The 16,492-nt window shown below is 39.3% G+C and overlaps 1 pseudogene; it reads left to right on the plus strand.

Moving 5' to 3' along the window:
* The first annotated feature begins 364 nt into the window (after nucleotides 1-364).
* LOC146652975 (uncharacterized) lies at nucleotides 365-3,124 on the plus strand (annotated as a pseudogene).
* Nucleotides 3,125-16,492: the final 13,368 nt, after the last annotated feature.

Genomic DNA, 16,492 nt, shown 5'->3' on the forward strand with positions numbered 1-16,492 from the left:
AATAAAAACAAAGGTCAATCAAATGGACCAATACGGCAAGGCATCTTTCTTCGCCTTTAGACAGTAATTCTGATGACAAAAGAACCAAAGAGGACAGGCAGGCAAAAAAAAAAAAATTTAAGAAAAAAATAATGGAGGTTATATTATATGAATTGATGGCTTTAAAGTGCTGTATCATTATGTCAAAACAGCTTATCTTCTATGTTGCAACTCTTCAGGTGGTTCTAGCTCAGCAAGTACAATCTTACTGCAGTCAAGTAGTTCCATGGATATGGATTTCAGACCTCGTTGACTGCCTGACAACAGTTGGCATTTTAAATTTCAAATTCCTTGGCAGAAAATTCCATCTGATGGAAACAGGAAAATGGCCAACAAAAAGTGAGAGACTTGAAATCATCTCTCTCATTGCTGATCTGCACTGGTTGCCTGTCAAATATCGTATTCAATTTAAAATTTTGTTGTTTACTTTTAAAATTACCAATAACACTGCACCAAGCTATCTTGAGGAACTTTTAAACCCATATGCTCCTGCTAGGGCTTTAAGGTCATCCTCACAGTTACTGTTGGTTCAGCCCAGATCTCGACTGAAATCTAAAGGTGATCGATCGTTTGCTCTAGTTGCACCGGAGCTGTGGAACAATCTCCCGATTGGCATCCGGGCGTCTGATTCTATTCATTCTTTTAAATCACGGCTAAAAACATATCTTTTTAAACTTGCCTTTTCTACCAGTTAAATGCTGGCTTGCTTGCAGTGACCTATTGACCTATTGTATTGTATTGTATTGTATTAAATTCTCTGCTATCTTTCCATTATTGGTGTCTTTTATCATGGTGGTACAGTCTTACCTTGCTATAACCTATGTGCTGCAGTTTACTCTTATTGGTGGCTTTTATCTGTGAACATAATCCGTTACTTTTATGTATTTGATGTTAATGTGTGAACTGTTTTATTTTTTATTGTTTTATGTAAAGCACTTTGGTATGCCCAAGGCTTTTAAATGTGCTCTATAAATAAAGATTGTTGTTGTTGTTGTCATTGTCAGTGAAATTTTAACCATATGCTCAACACCTGGGAAGAAACACCTCAGTGAGATAGCAAGAAAGATGACAATGACCTACCCTGTAATGCCACAGGGTAGCCTCTCACTTTTTGTTGGCCATTTTCCTGTTTCCATCAGATGGAATTTTCTGCCAAGGAATTTGAAATTTAAAATGCCAACTGTTGTCAGGCAGTCAACGAGGTCTGAAATCCATATCCATGGAACTACTTGACTGCAGTAAGATTGTACTTGCTGAGCTAGAACACAGCAAAACACAGCAAATAAATTTACTGATGTAATTGAAGGGGAAGTTGTAGGCAGTGGGTATGACACTGTCACCAAACAGATGGTCAGCAGAGTGGATAACCTTAAGAGAGGAATGATTTCACTTTCCTTTAAGAGAAAGCTCATTAGTAGCAGTGAAGAAGAGGGTAGCCCCACTCAAAAGAGAAGGCTAGACAGTTTGCATAAACTGGCAACCAACACGGCTTCAGCCTGAATTCCAAAAGCGTGAAAAAGAAGAGTTAAAAAAAAGTACAGAGAAAAATACTGTGACACCAAAGCTATTGAGAATATGATGAGGGTCACCTTCTTCACTCAGAGAAAAGACATTATTCGTGGAACTGAGACTTCTGACTTGACGAAGGAATGGCCATATCTGTTTGAGATAACTGGCATCAAGATTCATTTTGAAGAGCTGTGTTTTTCTCATCCATGGACATGGATGAGAAAAACACAGCAAATAAATGTGCCAGAGTTGTTTCATTCCTTAAAAGCAATGACAAGACCAAGAGAAAGGCGGCCATCTTCAGAGAAATGGAAACATCTAGCAAGAATGTTGCAGACGTCAATGTTGCAGGGTTTCTTCCACTACTTCTCAAGTACTTCAATGAAGAGGAAGAACAGATGTTCTTCAAAGTGAATTAAAACAACCCTACCCTCTGAAGTGGACTGTAGCTACACCAAGTGCACCATGCATTGTTCTTTGTGGTATGAATATTTATCTTTATCTATTTAAACTTTTTGTGCATGATACCTCTTTATATTATGGTCAGTTAAAACTTTGAGTTTACACTTCTGAGTTGGATTGTGGTCTGATTGGTTGTTGTGGCTTTTCTCAATTTCATAATAATAGTATGGTATAATAAGACCATTGATATTTGATGTGATTATTATACTGCTAAATTCTGTCTGATTGGCTAAAGCATTTGGGCACCTTGCAGTTGACTGAGGGGCCCAAACTGCGTGCCAGTATATATAATTGATATACATCAATTGTAACATAGCAGTTGTTTGAGTCATGTGTGGATTTGTTTTTTGACTTTTTGTCCCATTGTCTCTTGTTCATGTACATAACAGGAAACTCTACTTTGGCAACCGAGCATTGCATGTTATCTGTGGACCAGACCATTGTGAATGGACGTATCACTATCTTCAGCGAGGCACTTATCCTGATGTTTGACTCTTACTACTGCATGAACATTTCTTATCCAGTAGGCCAAGCATCAACCTTGGAATTCTTATAAATTTAAGGCAGCACCAGTCAATTTTATATATTGAAACATCTCCTTTCATTTGCATCTAGAACACATAAGACTGAGCAATGCTTGAGTGTTGAGATGATTTGTAGATTGATAAATCAACAAATAATTAATATTTGAGTTTCAGATGGCTGTCTCTGAAATATGATTCATGCTCATGTCAAGTTATAGAAAGAGACCTTTGAGTAGTAGATGTTCACGGATGTTTCACTGCCCTGAAATAGTATTTGCAATAGAGACTCGCAGGTTCACCAAACATCTTTGCATCACCTCTCTGTTCCACAATGACCTGTATGTCCAAACACGCACTCAAAAGCAAGCTCAATCTACACTGTTAGATTAATTGCAAACGTAAAAAACGCATACAGTCCAGTCCTCAGTTTCTTAATTAAGTTTTTGTTTTTCATTGACAGATGCCTCGTTCAGATAAACCCCGACAAGGGATCCAAAGTGGAGCGGAACACGTCTAAGAAACACCTTGCGTTCAATCCAAAGGTTCTGACGTTGATCACCAAAATTGCAGACTACGAGTGGAAAGCATAAAAAGGTCTTAGTTTTATCCTGAGGATAACATAATCTGGTGTTCAGTAGCACTGGTCTCTGATTCACAGCCAAAGTCAACAGCACAGGTGGCCCGCTTGATAGGGGAAAAGTGAAATATAGGCTGCAAATCCTATTCACATTAAGCTAGCATTAGCACTAGCCTGTTAGAATCTGCAGATTATACAGTACAAATAAAATGTTCACGTTTCTCCAACGTTGTCTTCCCAACAGTTTCACTAACATCTACGCTTGATGGCCAGGAAGCGTTGCCGATGTCTTCTCGGGTGCTTCTCCAGCGCTGATAATTGGCGTCTGTCTTGTGTCAGTGACGTAAAAGACGGATTTAATGCGACATGACCGTTCAAACTGCAGGCTCTTTCTAAAACATCAGATATGTATCGAATTCAGTACCACATACGAAAGTGGCCCAGGTTGGATTTGAGCTGTTCACACTGTCAAACCATGATCGGATATGGGTCGCATAGGGTCAAAAAAGTCAGATTTGATGCGCTTTCGCCTGCAGTGTGAACGTAGCCTAAGTCACCCTTGTGGTGTGCCCTTTTATTTCTTGCTAGACAGTTTAACAAAAAAGTCCAGGCTACTCATGCTGACAGTGAGTCAAAGTTGTATCTTGATGTTGGCATAACTTCCAATTTGGAATTATTTTCCAACCCACGACTAGATGACAAGAAAAGGCTGATAGTTGACCAACTTCAAAATATATTGTATGATTCTTCAGAAAATTCTGATACTACAGCTGTCTCCATATCACAGTGGTACCCTTATTCGGATTCTGCACAACACTCTCAGAGTCACTGTAGAGAATGTGTGTGTGTGTGTGTGTGTGTGTGTGCGTGTGTGTGTGTGTGTGTGTGTGTGTGTGTGTGTGTGCTCTTACATGAGTGTGTGTGGGCGTGGACAGATGCACGTCGCCTCCCTCAGAGCCTCCCATTTCCCACTCTTTTCTGCTAATGAATACCGGTGGAATGAGGAGCTCTAATGGAATTACACTTTAATGATGTTTGCTGTTTTTATGGCAGTAATTAATAAGATCAATGTAATCTCTTCTCCCCAAATTCTTCCCACACAAACATTGCAAGCATGAGCCCCTGCTCCCCCGCAGAATGTCATAAACATCTGTAACGGCGTACTCCCTGGACAAAGCTCTCTCCCTAAATGAAGCCAGAACACACTCAGGGCAGCTCAGCAGATACCCAGCTACTGGAAATGTTCACAGACTTATTACCCATATTGCTCTTCATTTGAAAATATTTACTGAGATCTCTAGACTTTGCTTTCTTTGTCTAATCTCCTATATAAGAATAGCACACAAACTGTTTCCTGCTAAACCTTCAGCTCTGAATTTAGTGCATATATATTCAGAGACATTATACATGATGAAGATAGGAGGACTATATAACAGCCAAATATCAGACCAAATGGGAAAGAAATTAGCCATGTTTGGATGCACAGTAGAGCCTCGCAATCATTTGCTAACTGCCTGCATGTAAACTAGAAGTAGAACTTACTGGAGAAAAGATTTTGAAAGTTTATTCAAGAGCAAAGTTGCCACAACTTTTCCAGCAATTTCTTTTATTTTACATGCATATAAAATAAATAAAATATTGGAGTTGTTACACTCTGGAGGATACTGATTCTGATTTATCTTCTTGATAAATATGGGCTCTGAAATAAACTGAAAAACCTAGAATATTATTACAGATACGCAGTAGAATGACTAAACATGACAACGACTACATTGGTTTTGATGCCAGACAAAACCTTCCATTTACAGTGGATGCCTTATTTTTATCTGCTTGTATTGTTCGGTCTTTTTTTTAAAAAAAACAAAACAAAACAAAAAACCACTTCCCTGATGAATCTGACTTGCATTTGGTTTGTTTATCAGATAGCCCAAAATAAATGTGATAAAAGGATTGACATAGCAGCTTTTTTGGCACTGAAACAGATAGTTGACTGCAGCCATCCATATAGCAAATATAGTGTATGCATAGTGATGCACAGTCTCCTGTTTTCAATTTCCATTTACAATGCAGCTGTCAAGAAGATGGTCACCCAGGAAAGTAAAATATCTGGCCCTCGTTCACACAGTTAACATTGTGAGTACCGTGCCAAAGGAAATGGAAACAAACACTGCAAAAGAGTGAGTCACATGGTCAGAATGACCTTGCTTTATGACTTAAGTGCTTCCCGCCTTCTCCTGTCTGATCTGCCACTTCCTTCTATCAATCTAATGATATGGCAAAGGGCCAGGTTAATCAAGCTCAATTACTTTTGCTCTCATTTGAGACTGACAGTAATACAACGTGGTCCCAGTACCAGCAGATTTAAGACTGGACATACATTGGTGTTAGGATGTTGGGTAACTGTTTACATTGGAAGAATAAACTATTTTCAGGGTTTCATATACAGATGGGAATAAATGAACTGTATCTAAATGATAGAATGATTTCATATTACCTAACTTCCTAAAGTCACTGGTCATCAGGAATCTACTTACTACTACTAACTTAATGGCCATATAGGGTGTTATGGTTTTATCCTCAAAATATATACACAGGTTTACCATCAGGGTTTGGGTTAGATTTGGGTTTAAAAAAAGTACTTTCACCATCATGGTCATTGTAATAAAGAAATATGTGGCATTTTGACTGTAACAGAACAAACTGACTTTCTGTTTAAAAGAAGCAAAGAACATATAAGTACTATGCCCTCATCCTGTATGTCAAGATATTAACATCCTTGCTCTAACATGCATGTTCTGTAGGATATAATACTCTCTTGCCCCTGCAAGGTTCTCTACCAGAGCCCTGGGAGCTTGAGGGTCCTGCACAGTGTATTTGCTGTTCCTGTGCTTTTCTGTATGTATTATTGTAGGTTCTCCCTTACAATAAAAAGCACCTTGGGGTGACTGTTGTTGTGATTTGGCGCTGAATAAATGAATTGAATTGAATTGAATTGATTGCGCATGTTGTTCTAGGGATCTGCTGGAGCCACTTGCCTAGCTTGGGAGTCACTGCACTGAGTCCCCCGATTACTACTGGGACCACTGTTACCTTCATCCTCCACTTCTTCTCGAGCTCTTCTCTGAGCCCTTGGTACTTAAGCTTCTCGTGTTCCTCCTTACTGATGTTCCTGTCATTCGATACCGCTACATCTATTACAAAGGCTGTCTTCCTCTGCTTGTCCACCACTACTATGTCCGGTTGACTAGCTATCACCATTTTGTCCGTCTGCATCTGGAAGTCCCACAGGATCTTAGCTTGGTCATTCTCGACCACCCTAGGGGCATCTCCCAGGCCATACTCAGCACAGATGTTTCTGTATACTATTCCAGCCACTCAGTTATGGCATTCCAAGGATGCCATACCTGCTAGCATCTTGCACCCTGCTGTTATGTGCTTGATTGTCTCAGGGGGATCTTTAAACAGCCTGCACCTTGGTTATTGCCTGGTGTGATAGACCCCAGCCTCTATGGATCTTGTGCTCAGACTTGCCTTACTCTCTGCAGGTACTTGAGGGTTGCAACTTTAGGAAACCAGTTGGATTCCCAGGTACTTTTAGCTGTCCTCAGTGTCTGCAGTGCTGCCTTCTGGTAGTTCAATCCCCTCAGTTCTGACTACCTATCCCTCTCTTCATTACCATCCAACTACACTTTTCCCATCCAAATCACATTCCACTGTCAATCCAACTGCTCTGTCTACCAGTAGCTGGTATTTTGCTCCTCTGGTATTCTTGCCAATACTGTTCTGTGGCAAGCTCATGTATTGAGCTATATGCCTATTCATCTTAGCTATTATGATGCCTGACAGGAGCCTCTATGTGGTACTGAGGCAGGTTTTTGGCCGATAGTTGGATGGGACTGGTCCCTTCTGGAGGTCCTTGGGGATCAGGACTGCCCAATTTCAGTTACCCATTTTGGCTTTCTCTCATCTACCTGCAGCTGGTTTATTTGTGCTGCCAGATACTCATGGAGTGCAGTCAGCTTCTTCAGTCAGTAGGCCTGGTGCTGTTCAAGTTTTCATACTGGAGACCCTTTCTTGGATGTCTGCCACTTTGATGGTTACTGGACCCTGTATATTTTTTCCCTCTTTTTTTGCGTAAGTACTATGTTTTTCTCCTTATTGGTTTGTTGTCTGTCTGACAAATAACACGTGGTGAGCCAATTATAAGGCTGATGTACAAGATCCATAAATAAGCTCTACTAGAACACAGGTAAATTTTGGGTTGATTAACTCTGATTGTCGAGTTCCAGAAAGGATGATCAGATATTTTCATCAACTAAGAACATGTTCACTCTGAGTTAAGTGCTTGCATGAGAAATGAGAAATGATCTTTTAATTCTGAGCTGATAATAAATGTTTAGTTATGATCATCTGTGTCTGGTGATCATGTCCTTATGATGACTATTGCACTATTGATTAAATGAGTTTCATACATGTACTTCAGCATCCTCAGAAGGAGAAGAAGAGTTGGATAGAAACTCACAGTTTGCTGTGGAAAACTTAGCACTGAGCAGGTTAGATTCTTAAAGTACATCAGTAACTGACTCTAGCTTTCTTTCTAGAGAGTCCCTTATCTCAGTGTTATTAAACTCTAAAACTGAAAGTAGGCCTAGTTCTAGTTTTAGTCTATTATTTAGAACAGGCGCCAGGAAGGATGCGAGGACCATGAAAAAGTCTGGGCAACAAGCTGGAGCAAAGGAACAACAGGGAACAACATAAGCAGGTATTCTGACAGAGGGGTTGTCAGGGACAGGGAGAGTAATTAGGCAGCAAGACAGAGGATCAAGTGGAGCAAGTGAAACTAACAGGTAAAGACAGGGAGGACGAGGCAGATAATCACAAACTCAAAATAAAAAACAAGAATGAGACACATCAGAAACAAACCTTTCAAGTAAAACAGGAAAAAACAAGGGACATTATTGATCACCCTAAATAAGAAGACAGAGACAGAGGAATACAGGAGGGAAAAGGCATGAAGACACAGCATAGGGATTCAAAATAGGGAAGCACTGAGGCAATGAAACCAAGAGAAGAAAAAAATATCTGAACAGCACCCAAAGCTCCATAATATGGGATAAAAAACCAGGTACCATGAGAAATAGACGTATTGTCAAAGCACTGACCCAGACCTGGCAACAGAATCACTTATAAGTTAAAATGTATCAAGACCCATGTTAAATCTAGACAAACCACTAGTACCTAATGAAATGTAGATATAAAATGAATAATGTCACTGGTGTGAATGAGACACGGCGGGTCCAGGGATCATAGGTTTGAGCCATTTTATTCAATATTTGTCACACCACAACACACACCAACCCCTGAGTCCCCGTGTTTTTAACTAGGCGGGCGTGATTAAGGATGCCGTGCAGGTGCGTCTGCCCTCCCTGCACGGCACTGCAGACCACGCCCCACCACAGTCACACATTTATTTTGTGTGTATAGATTACAGGATTATTGTTTCCTGGTTTGGACTACTGCAGGTATTGGAGTAATTCAAATGGACTTGCTGTGACACAAGCCATGAGTGACATAATATCATGTTCAGACATGAACTCTAATATTCTCTTTAATGTAAATCACTCAACAAAGTCATTAAATTTGTAACTCCAGTCCAGGTCATGCTGCTCAAGTCCACTGACATAGAAAGCTTAAGTTGCTAATGCGCTGATACAATTCAAAGGGTTGTTAGGGTTAACATCTATGGTCTTATTTATTTTGTGAAGATTTCTCGTTCTCGTTGACTATTTCTTCTCCTCATTGCTGGATCACCTAATACCCAGCATTCCCTGATATCTTAATTTTTCTACTTTGCTAAAGTCTGTAAGCAAAGACCACTCTGAGGATCCTGTTAGCTGGCCAAATCACTACTGAGGCTTTTTGCCTTTCTGCCCATTTGTAACAAAACATCTCCATCTTTGTCCTTGAGCAATGTGAGAAGAGGCGAGCATAAGGTTCCATTAATACTGCATTGTGCTGTAGGCCTACCTACAGAAAAACACTAAGCTCTATGCTCCGGTGGAGGTTCACAGATGTTAGTTCATCCTAAAATTTTAAATGTAGCTTACTTGTCTTGTAAACATAACTTTCTTCATGTTTATCCTAAAATATCCATAATTTCATTAAAAAGCTGATTTGGGATTTTCCTACTGCTTCACCCAGCATGATTAGTAGGGTTTCTGTGGTGCTAGCAGGACAGAAACTGAAGAAGCTGCTTAAAAAGAAAACTGTGTAATAAAACCTCAGATATCTTTTTACAGAACTGGGCCTTTAAAAACTCACAATTAACCAATACCTTAAAAAATAGGCTTTACAGTCCTGTAAACACGACTGCAATATATGGAGACTCGCTGTATATATAAACTTTAAGTAAAATGTTAAACGTCAGACACTGTAAGAGAACTCCACTAGCTTAAAGTGTGCTTGCTTGCAGACAATCAGTCATTCAAAGGGCATCAGTGAGGGTCTCAAAGTGGCAGAATGCCAAATTAATCAGGCTACAGAGATTAGACAACTTTTGTTTCCAGAGCCATTAGTGTCACCTCAGGCGCTTAGTGTTCTACCCACTCAGCGTGCAGCATATTCCTAATAATTAGCCTTAATGAGCTGACCTATGGACCCACCACCTGCAACACTTGACTCAAATCAGCATTTGATATGATTATAGTGGGAGAAAGCAAAATGTGTGGGAGAAGGTCCAGTGTATTTTGCTCAGGTTCTTACATATTTCATTCTGGACACATTAAGATGTAGCACATAAAATCCCAGTAGGTGATTTTAGAAGACATTGAAAACGCAGGTTAAAGAGTACGCTTTGTGAGCAATGTCTTTATTAAACTGCTGTTTGCCTCTGAATCCTTTCCTCCTTTTCTGGATGGAATCAGAGATAATTTCATGCATATTGTAGCGGAACCTCTATTCCATCAATTATTCGTAATACACAAAGGTGAGCCTCTTCCAACAGGGAACAAAAAAACCCTGGTTGAAATGTTTAAGCGGTTTTAACAAAAATTAAATGAATTTCATTAAAAAGAGAAAGGATTAGTGAGAAAGAATTGCTTGGAGCTGGTGGAACTTCTCTATGAAAACCCTGCTGCTCAGGATCAACACACAAAATTATGTCAATGCTGTTAATTGTCCCCAAGTCTCTGTCCCACAGTGTGGCTCTCAGCTGCCTGTCAGTGCTGTCGGAATAATCTGCACATGGTGTAAATCAATGCTATTGAGATTTCCATTACAAAGCAAACTGTTTGCATTCTCTCTTCATTCTCTGCCTTGCGGAAGGCTTGTGTAAGTATTTTTGCAGCAGTAGTACCACCTCATTTAAAATGTGACAACAGCATAACCATGTCATGATACCTGTTATAACCATGGAGTCAGTCAATGTATTTCAGTTATGCTAAATTTAATACAAAGTTGGATTTTTTTAAAAGATGTCTGTCTACTTGCAGTTTTTAATATATTAAAGTGTAAAACTGCTTTCCTAGCATATATACAGTGTTACACTGCTGGGTGCTCATATTAAATATGCCCAAGCTTCAAATAATGACATCAGTATATTACAACTAAACCCTGTTAGCCAAACGCTCAGACTGCTGCAAACACACATTTCCAACACATTTATTCCACTCTTTGCACCATGTGATGTTACCTGTTTATGTATCCTTAACCTTCCTGCCTTCTTGGGACCTTTTTGTGCCACTGCTATGTGTTAAATGGCTGCCATTTCCACTGTGTTCAGTGGAATATAACCAAACTTGCCACAGGATAGTTTTTACCTGTCAATGTTAATATTCCAGTGTGAATTCCTTAAATCAGCCTAAAATGGCTGAGCAGCAGAAATCCCCACACCCATCACCCTGGGGACCATTTTCTGCCCATTGACTTCCATTATAAACGCTATTTTTCAACCCCAAATTATCATCATATGATTTTATTTTTTCTTCTTTTCTTGGATGTCAATGAAGACTCAGGGCCTTGAAGTTTTAATTTTTAAATTGCAAAAAAAATGCAAAAAAAATAATGGCAGGTCAAAATGTATGTTGGTGCCAATCTTTGGTCCATCTAAAGGCCTACTTATAATGACAATCACATATTACTTCAACTGGTTTTTGTGGAAATATTTAGTTTCGTTTTTTGGTTTTTGGGGCTTATAACACAGGGCGCTCATGTAATAACACTGGGATTTGAAGGGTTAAAACAACGAAAATATAATTAAAACTTTACATGAATATTTCAGGGAGAAGTAGTTTTACAAGGTTGGCTAATTTAAAGTGGAATAAAATATGGATATATGGTCTTTTTATGGCGTGGCTGAGAATGGTCCCTAGGGTGATGGGTGTGAGTTTTTTAAAGGATGGCAGGAGGGTTAAATGGTGCCGCATTTGAAAGGAAACCTGCCTATGCCAAACTGCTATTTAGTCTCATTTGGTGTAGAAATCTGGAGAAACAAGACATTTTTTCTTTTTGTCCAGCATTTGTCATAAGTTAGCCAGTGTGGCTGTGTTGGTCACTCTTGCATGAACAGTACACCCAAGCTAATCCTGCAAGTGTTCAATAGGGTGGAGGTCAGGACTGCAGGCCCTACACACCATCACACTGCCCCATCCAAAAACTACTATCCTATCAGCAATGGCATGGGCCCTATGCAGATCCGTCATACATGCCATTCTTAGAGCAGACACCAACTGACCATCGTGGTAGAGTCCATGCTCACAGGTAGCTGACATGACTGTCAACACCTGGGGCACCAAAAATTCAGAAGAAGTCAATAATAGAATAGCTGTTTGGCATTGACAGAAAAGATCTGAAGTTTTTCATGAGTGCAACCCACATACATACTTAACTCTGTTACTCAACACACAAATGAATTTTAATTGCAAATTTAAATCACACCATTTAATGGAGACTAACACCCAATAATCACTTTTACAACAAAGAAGCAATCAATACACATTTCCTCACTTAGGGTTTTGTTTTATACCTATATGTTGCACAAGGTGGCTGCTCTGCACATCAGACAGACAGACAGACAGACAGACCTATCTCTATAGCCTCCACTCCACTGCAGGGGTATTGTATCATTGGACATGAACCCATCACTGAATCTGGATCCTTGTCCCTGCCAGCTGATTGCTAAACATAGCTAAAAATCTTCGTGCCAGTTGCGGTCTCATTTCTTTTTATTTTTCTTCTCCTTGTGCCTTGTTTTCTCTAATGTGCTTTTTCTTTTATTTAAAGTGAGTGAACTCCGCAAGGTGTAACTCATTCCGTTTTTTGTGTGGTGTCAGGCCAAAGGTAAAAGTAACAACAAAAGCAATGTTCACATACACCAAAAATGCAAGAAAAATAGCAACATGCAGAAAAACTGAAATTAATTTTAAATCTATCTGCACTCACAGCAAATAGAATATGAGATACAGCGTGAGTAAGTAGCTGTAAAATAATTTAAGGTTTAGGGTGTAGCATGCAGAATAATGTTTCATTTCTCTGATTCACATTTTTTTTCTTTGTCTGCTTTGTTCACTGATTGTTTTGAAGCTGTTATGTTAATAAAGACACTTGCACCTTAAATCCTTGAAAAAAAAATCCAAGTATTTTAATAGGAAAATAGATTCACTTTTTGTTAGGTATGCTTACTGAACTCAAACACCCTCCTCTTTCTGGCTTTCTTCCAGTCTCACAGACTTTGCTATTTCCTGAACACAGAATTCATTGTTATCAGTGATTCAATATTAAATGATGAAATTCAAACATCAAACAGCCTGCCTATACATAGTATATTTACTATTTCATTTTAAGGTGCCAAGGAAATATCCAAAGAGGTTACAATAGCACTTAAAATAATGCCATGGCTGTGCTCATCATTTGCTCCAGATGAGTGTTATGGGCCAGAGGAGAACAGATGTGGTTGTCACTGTATTATCAAGCAGGAGAAAAGGCATGACGAGGCTGCTGGTGTGAAAGGAAGCCACTGCAATATTTCGAAAGTCAAATGATTCATCCCATCCGACCAAAGTCATTTGTCTGTGTCAGAGTTTATGCGATGTTCCCAAACACTTTGCCTAGCCCCCCAACTTTCCTGTCTCCTATCCTTGAAAGCCAAATCAATCAAGCTTCCCCATGCAGGAAAGTGGCAAAATAAAGAGACAATGAAGTGGAATGAGCGAAAGCAGGATTGATAGCATTAAGAGGATTTGGGACAGCTTGTGAGGAAATTTCTGGGCTACAGTGTTTTTGGGGTGGAGTAGCACACTCCAGTCCACACTGCTGAATAAGAGGTATGCAGATAAATGGAGTCAAAGCAATGTAATCATATATTCAGGCCCTAGGAAGCTATCGCTAGCACTGATCTGATGGATGATTGCCTATCTTTATTTCTTGGAGTTAGAAAGTCAAAGTTCCAGTGGAAACTGTAATCGATCATTCGTGTCTGTGCTTTCAGGAGTAGATGGTGGTTGTCCCAACAAACTCAGAATGTGAAATGTTTCTCTTTTTAAAAGTAATACCTCGGGTGAGGTTTACTTACACTGACATGTTCAAGCTTTTAATAAGCAGACGGGGAAAAAATTGTATGTTATAAACCAAATTTTATATTGTTAATACTGTAATATGTCTCACTCTGAACCCAAACAAGTAACAAACAATATCTGTTGATATTTTATCTTTGGTCAGGTCAGCTTGTGTCCCTGCATAATGGAAAAACTCCAGTGTTTTTCATGTTCCGCATATTTAGACAAGGAGTGGAAAGCAGACATCCAAGTTGAAGGGCAAGCTCTTTTTATTTGAAGTCACACAGACCCGTGTCAGATTAGTAAATCCGAGTGCTTTCTTGGCCAGCTTCACCACTGGTCACGGCACTCCTCGAACACCATTTGATAGACTTGGACATCTGGACCAAAGTCAAAGAGTACTTGGCAAAGCAGACACTTTATTGTCCAGAGGTGAAAAGGGACATTTCTGGCTGTTGTTCAGGCATTTATTTTCTTGGAGAAACACAAGCATCTGTTGTTAAGTTAATTTTTCACATAGGTGGGAGCTGATTAGCACTTTATCGTAAGCCAAAGCAGTCAAAGCTCAGGGGAAGCAGAGATGTTCTGTCAAGCATTTGAGTTATCAGCCAAGATTTGTTTCAGTAATGGTAATGATTACTTTGATGCAAATCGAAAAGAAGAAGAACAGAATTTGAATCTGAAGGGGGAAGAAAAAATTATTTCACACCTTTGTCTCCACTTTATGCTCAATCTGGGCTCAGCTTGTGTCAGTCTGTCTCTTTTTCTTCGCTAATCGACTTTTATCTGCAGGACTTTTCCCTTTGATCGCAGACTGTTAGCAGCAGACTGCTCCTCGATGTGAGTCTCTGACAAAAAGGGTGAAGCATACGGTTGCACAGTGGGATTCTGGGTAGCCCTAGCGCCTTCACAACATTTTCTCTGTGTGAATGAACCCTTTACAGAAGAAGTGAGTAAGGTAGGCTGAATTCAAATCTGTTTCATTGTCTGTCTGCCTGACAGATATTGTGCCTTCTGATGAAGCCAGCTGAGTCCTAAAATGTAGTGGACATCCATAAACATGTCAAACATATAACCCCACAGTTTTACTTTGGTTTTTTTCTTGGGTTTTGTATCTATATTTTTTCTTTTACTTTATATTTAATAATATTACCACTTAAATTTTTTACAGTACACACAATTGTAGAAAACTGTGACCTGAACTGAAGAGCAACCAAAGCAGGTATTATGGTCACAATTAGGTGGCACTTCAACCCCAGTAGCTTAATATTGATCAAGAGAAGCAGCAAGGACACTGTAATAGTTGCATGATAATAGTTATTTGATAATACAAATGCATAGTTACTCTGGTGGTAAAATACTGTTACTGTACACCAATGGCCACAAAGAGCCAATATCTTTGCAGCTTTCCGAGCCTTATATTCAGCTAATGGGGCCAGAAAGTAACAACATTTTTGGGGTAACATGTTACATTGTAATATAGTGTAGTACAAGCAATTACATAATAATAAGAGTAATGAGGAGTAAGCCTAGTACAGCTTCCATTTCCTGCCTTACCTGCTTGTACTGTAGAATAGCTGTTCCCACAATGTATGTGAAGTGCTGTTTGGGCTGCTAGCCCACCTTTGTGTTAAAACTCAAAAAATAATGTGTGTTTCCTCATTAAGATGTGGATTGACGCCCATGTGTTGAGATGTAGCCTAAGGTTTATGTTGTTAAATGGTAATTAAGTAACAAATTACTTTCTCCGGGGAGTAATTCATTAACGTAATGCATTCGATTTTTGAATCAACCAACAGTGACAAGACAGTTGTAAATCTGTATACCAGCAGAGGAAAGTAAATACTCCACTGCCTAAAGCTATAGAGGACAAGCAGGTCATGAAGCATGTAAAACCACGTAACCCTGTCCCTGAAAAGATAGCAACTGGACCGTTTAGATTTGTTTCATGTCTTCTCTTTTGTCTTCCTCTCCAAGACACTCGTATGTCTTGGAACATTATACTGAGCTACCAAATTTCATATATATAGATGTCCATCCATCTATTTTCTTCTGCTTATCGAGTTCATGGTGGAGGGGGACAGGCTGTGAGGCAACAGTTCCCCAGAGTAAACTATTTGATCAAGATTGAAAGTTTCACAATTTAACTTGCGACTAAATCTCTAGGAGAAGTGTGTTCAACTATAATAATATAAAATAGCATAAAAGTTCAGCACAAACTGTGCCAACTGCCTATTACCACATTTCCACCTGTGCCTTTCCAGCTGTCATGCCAGTTTTAGGATAGCACACTAAAAAAATAACTGATGTGTGTTCCCATTAGGATCAGAATTTTTTACCACTTTGTGGGACTTCAGTGTATGGTTTAAATTCTTAATATACGATGTATCTAAGATCATATCATGAAGCAACAAAAATTAATGTAAAGCACAGAATGATAGACTCAGCAGGAGTACTTAAATAAAACAGTGCATTATTTTATAGAAAAAGAAATGAGAAATAATCTAACTCATTACTTGTTTAGTGCACCAACCCCAAAACTCAGTGGCAGAAACAGGCAAGTCAAAGGAGAATCAAAGTGTTTGGCTGAGGCATGCGTTAACTGAAAGGCAGAGGCACAACTTGTTTTTTCACATCCAGGATCTGTAGGTATCACCTAAGAACACGCTGAGTAATCCTTAATGCATTTTTTTAGTTTTTTCAGCATGCAGGCAAGTGCGAGCAATTTCAGTGGAAGTGTCTCCTTTTCCTGTCCATTTACCACCTTTCAAAGCAAAGTGGTGCAATGAAGCAGTATCCTAAATTTTGGGAAAGTTTTTAAACCAGGTTCA

This window comes from Rhamphochromis longiceps, linkage group LG15 (assembly GCF_057381845.1).
Source record: "Rhamphochromis longiceps isolate RC_006_pf linkage group LG15, R_longiceps_female_GT1.1, whole genome shotgun sequence".
Lineage (NCBI taxonomy): Eukaryota > Metazoa > Chordata > Actinopteri > Cichliformes > Cichlidae > Rhamphochromis > Rhamphochromis longiceps.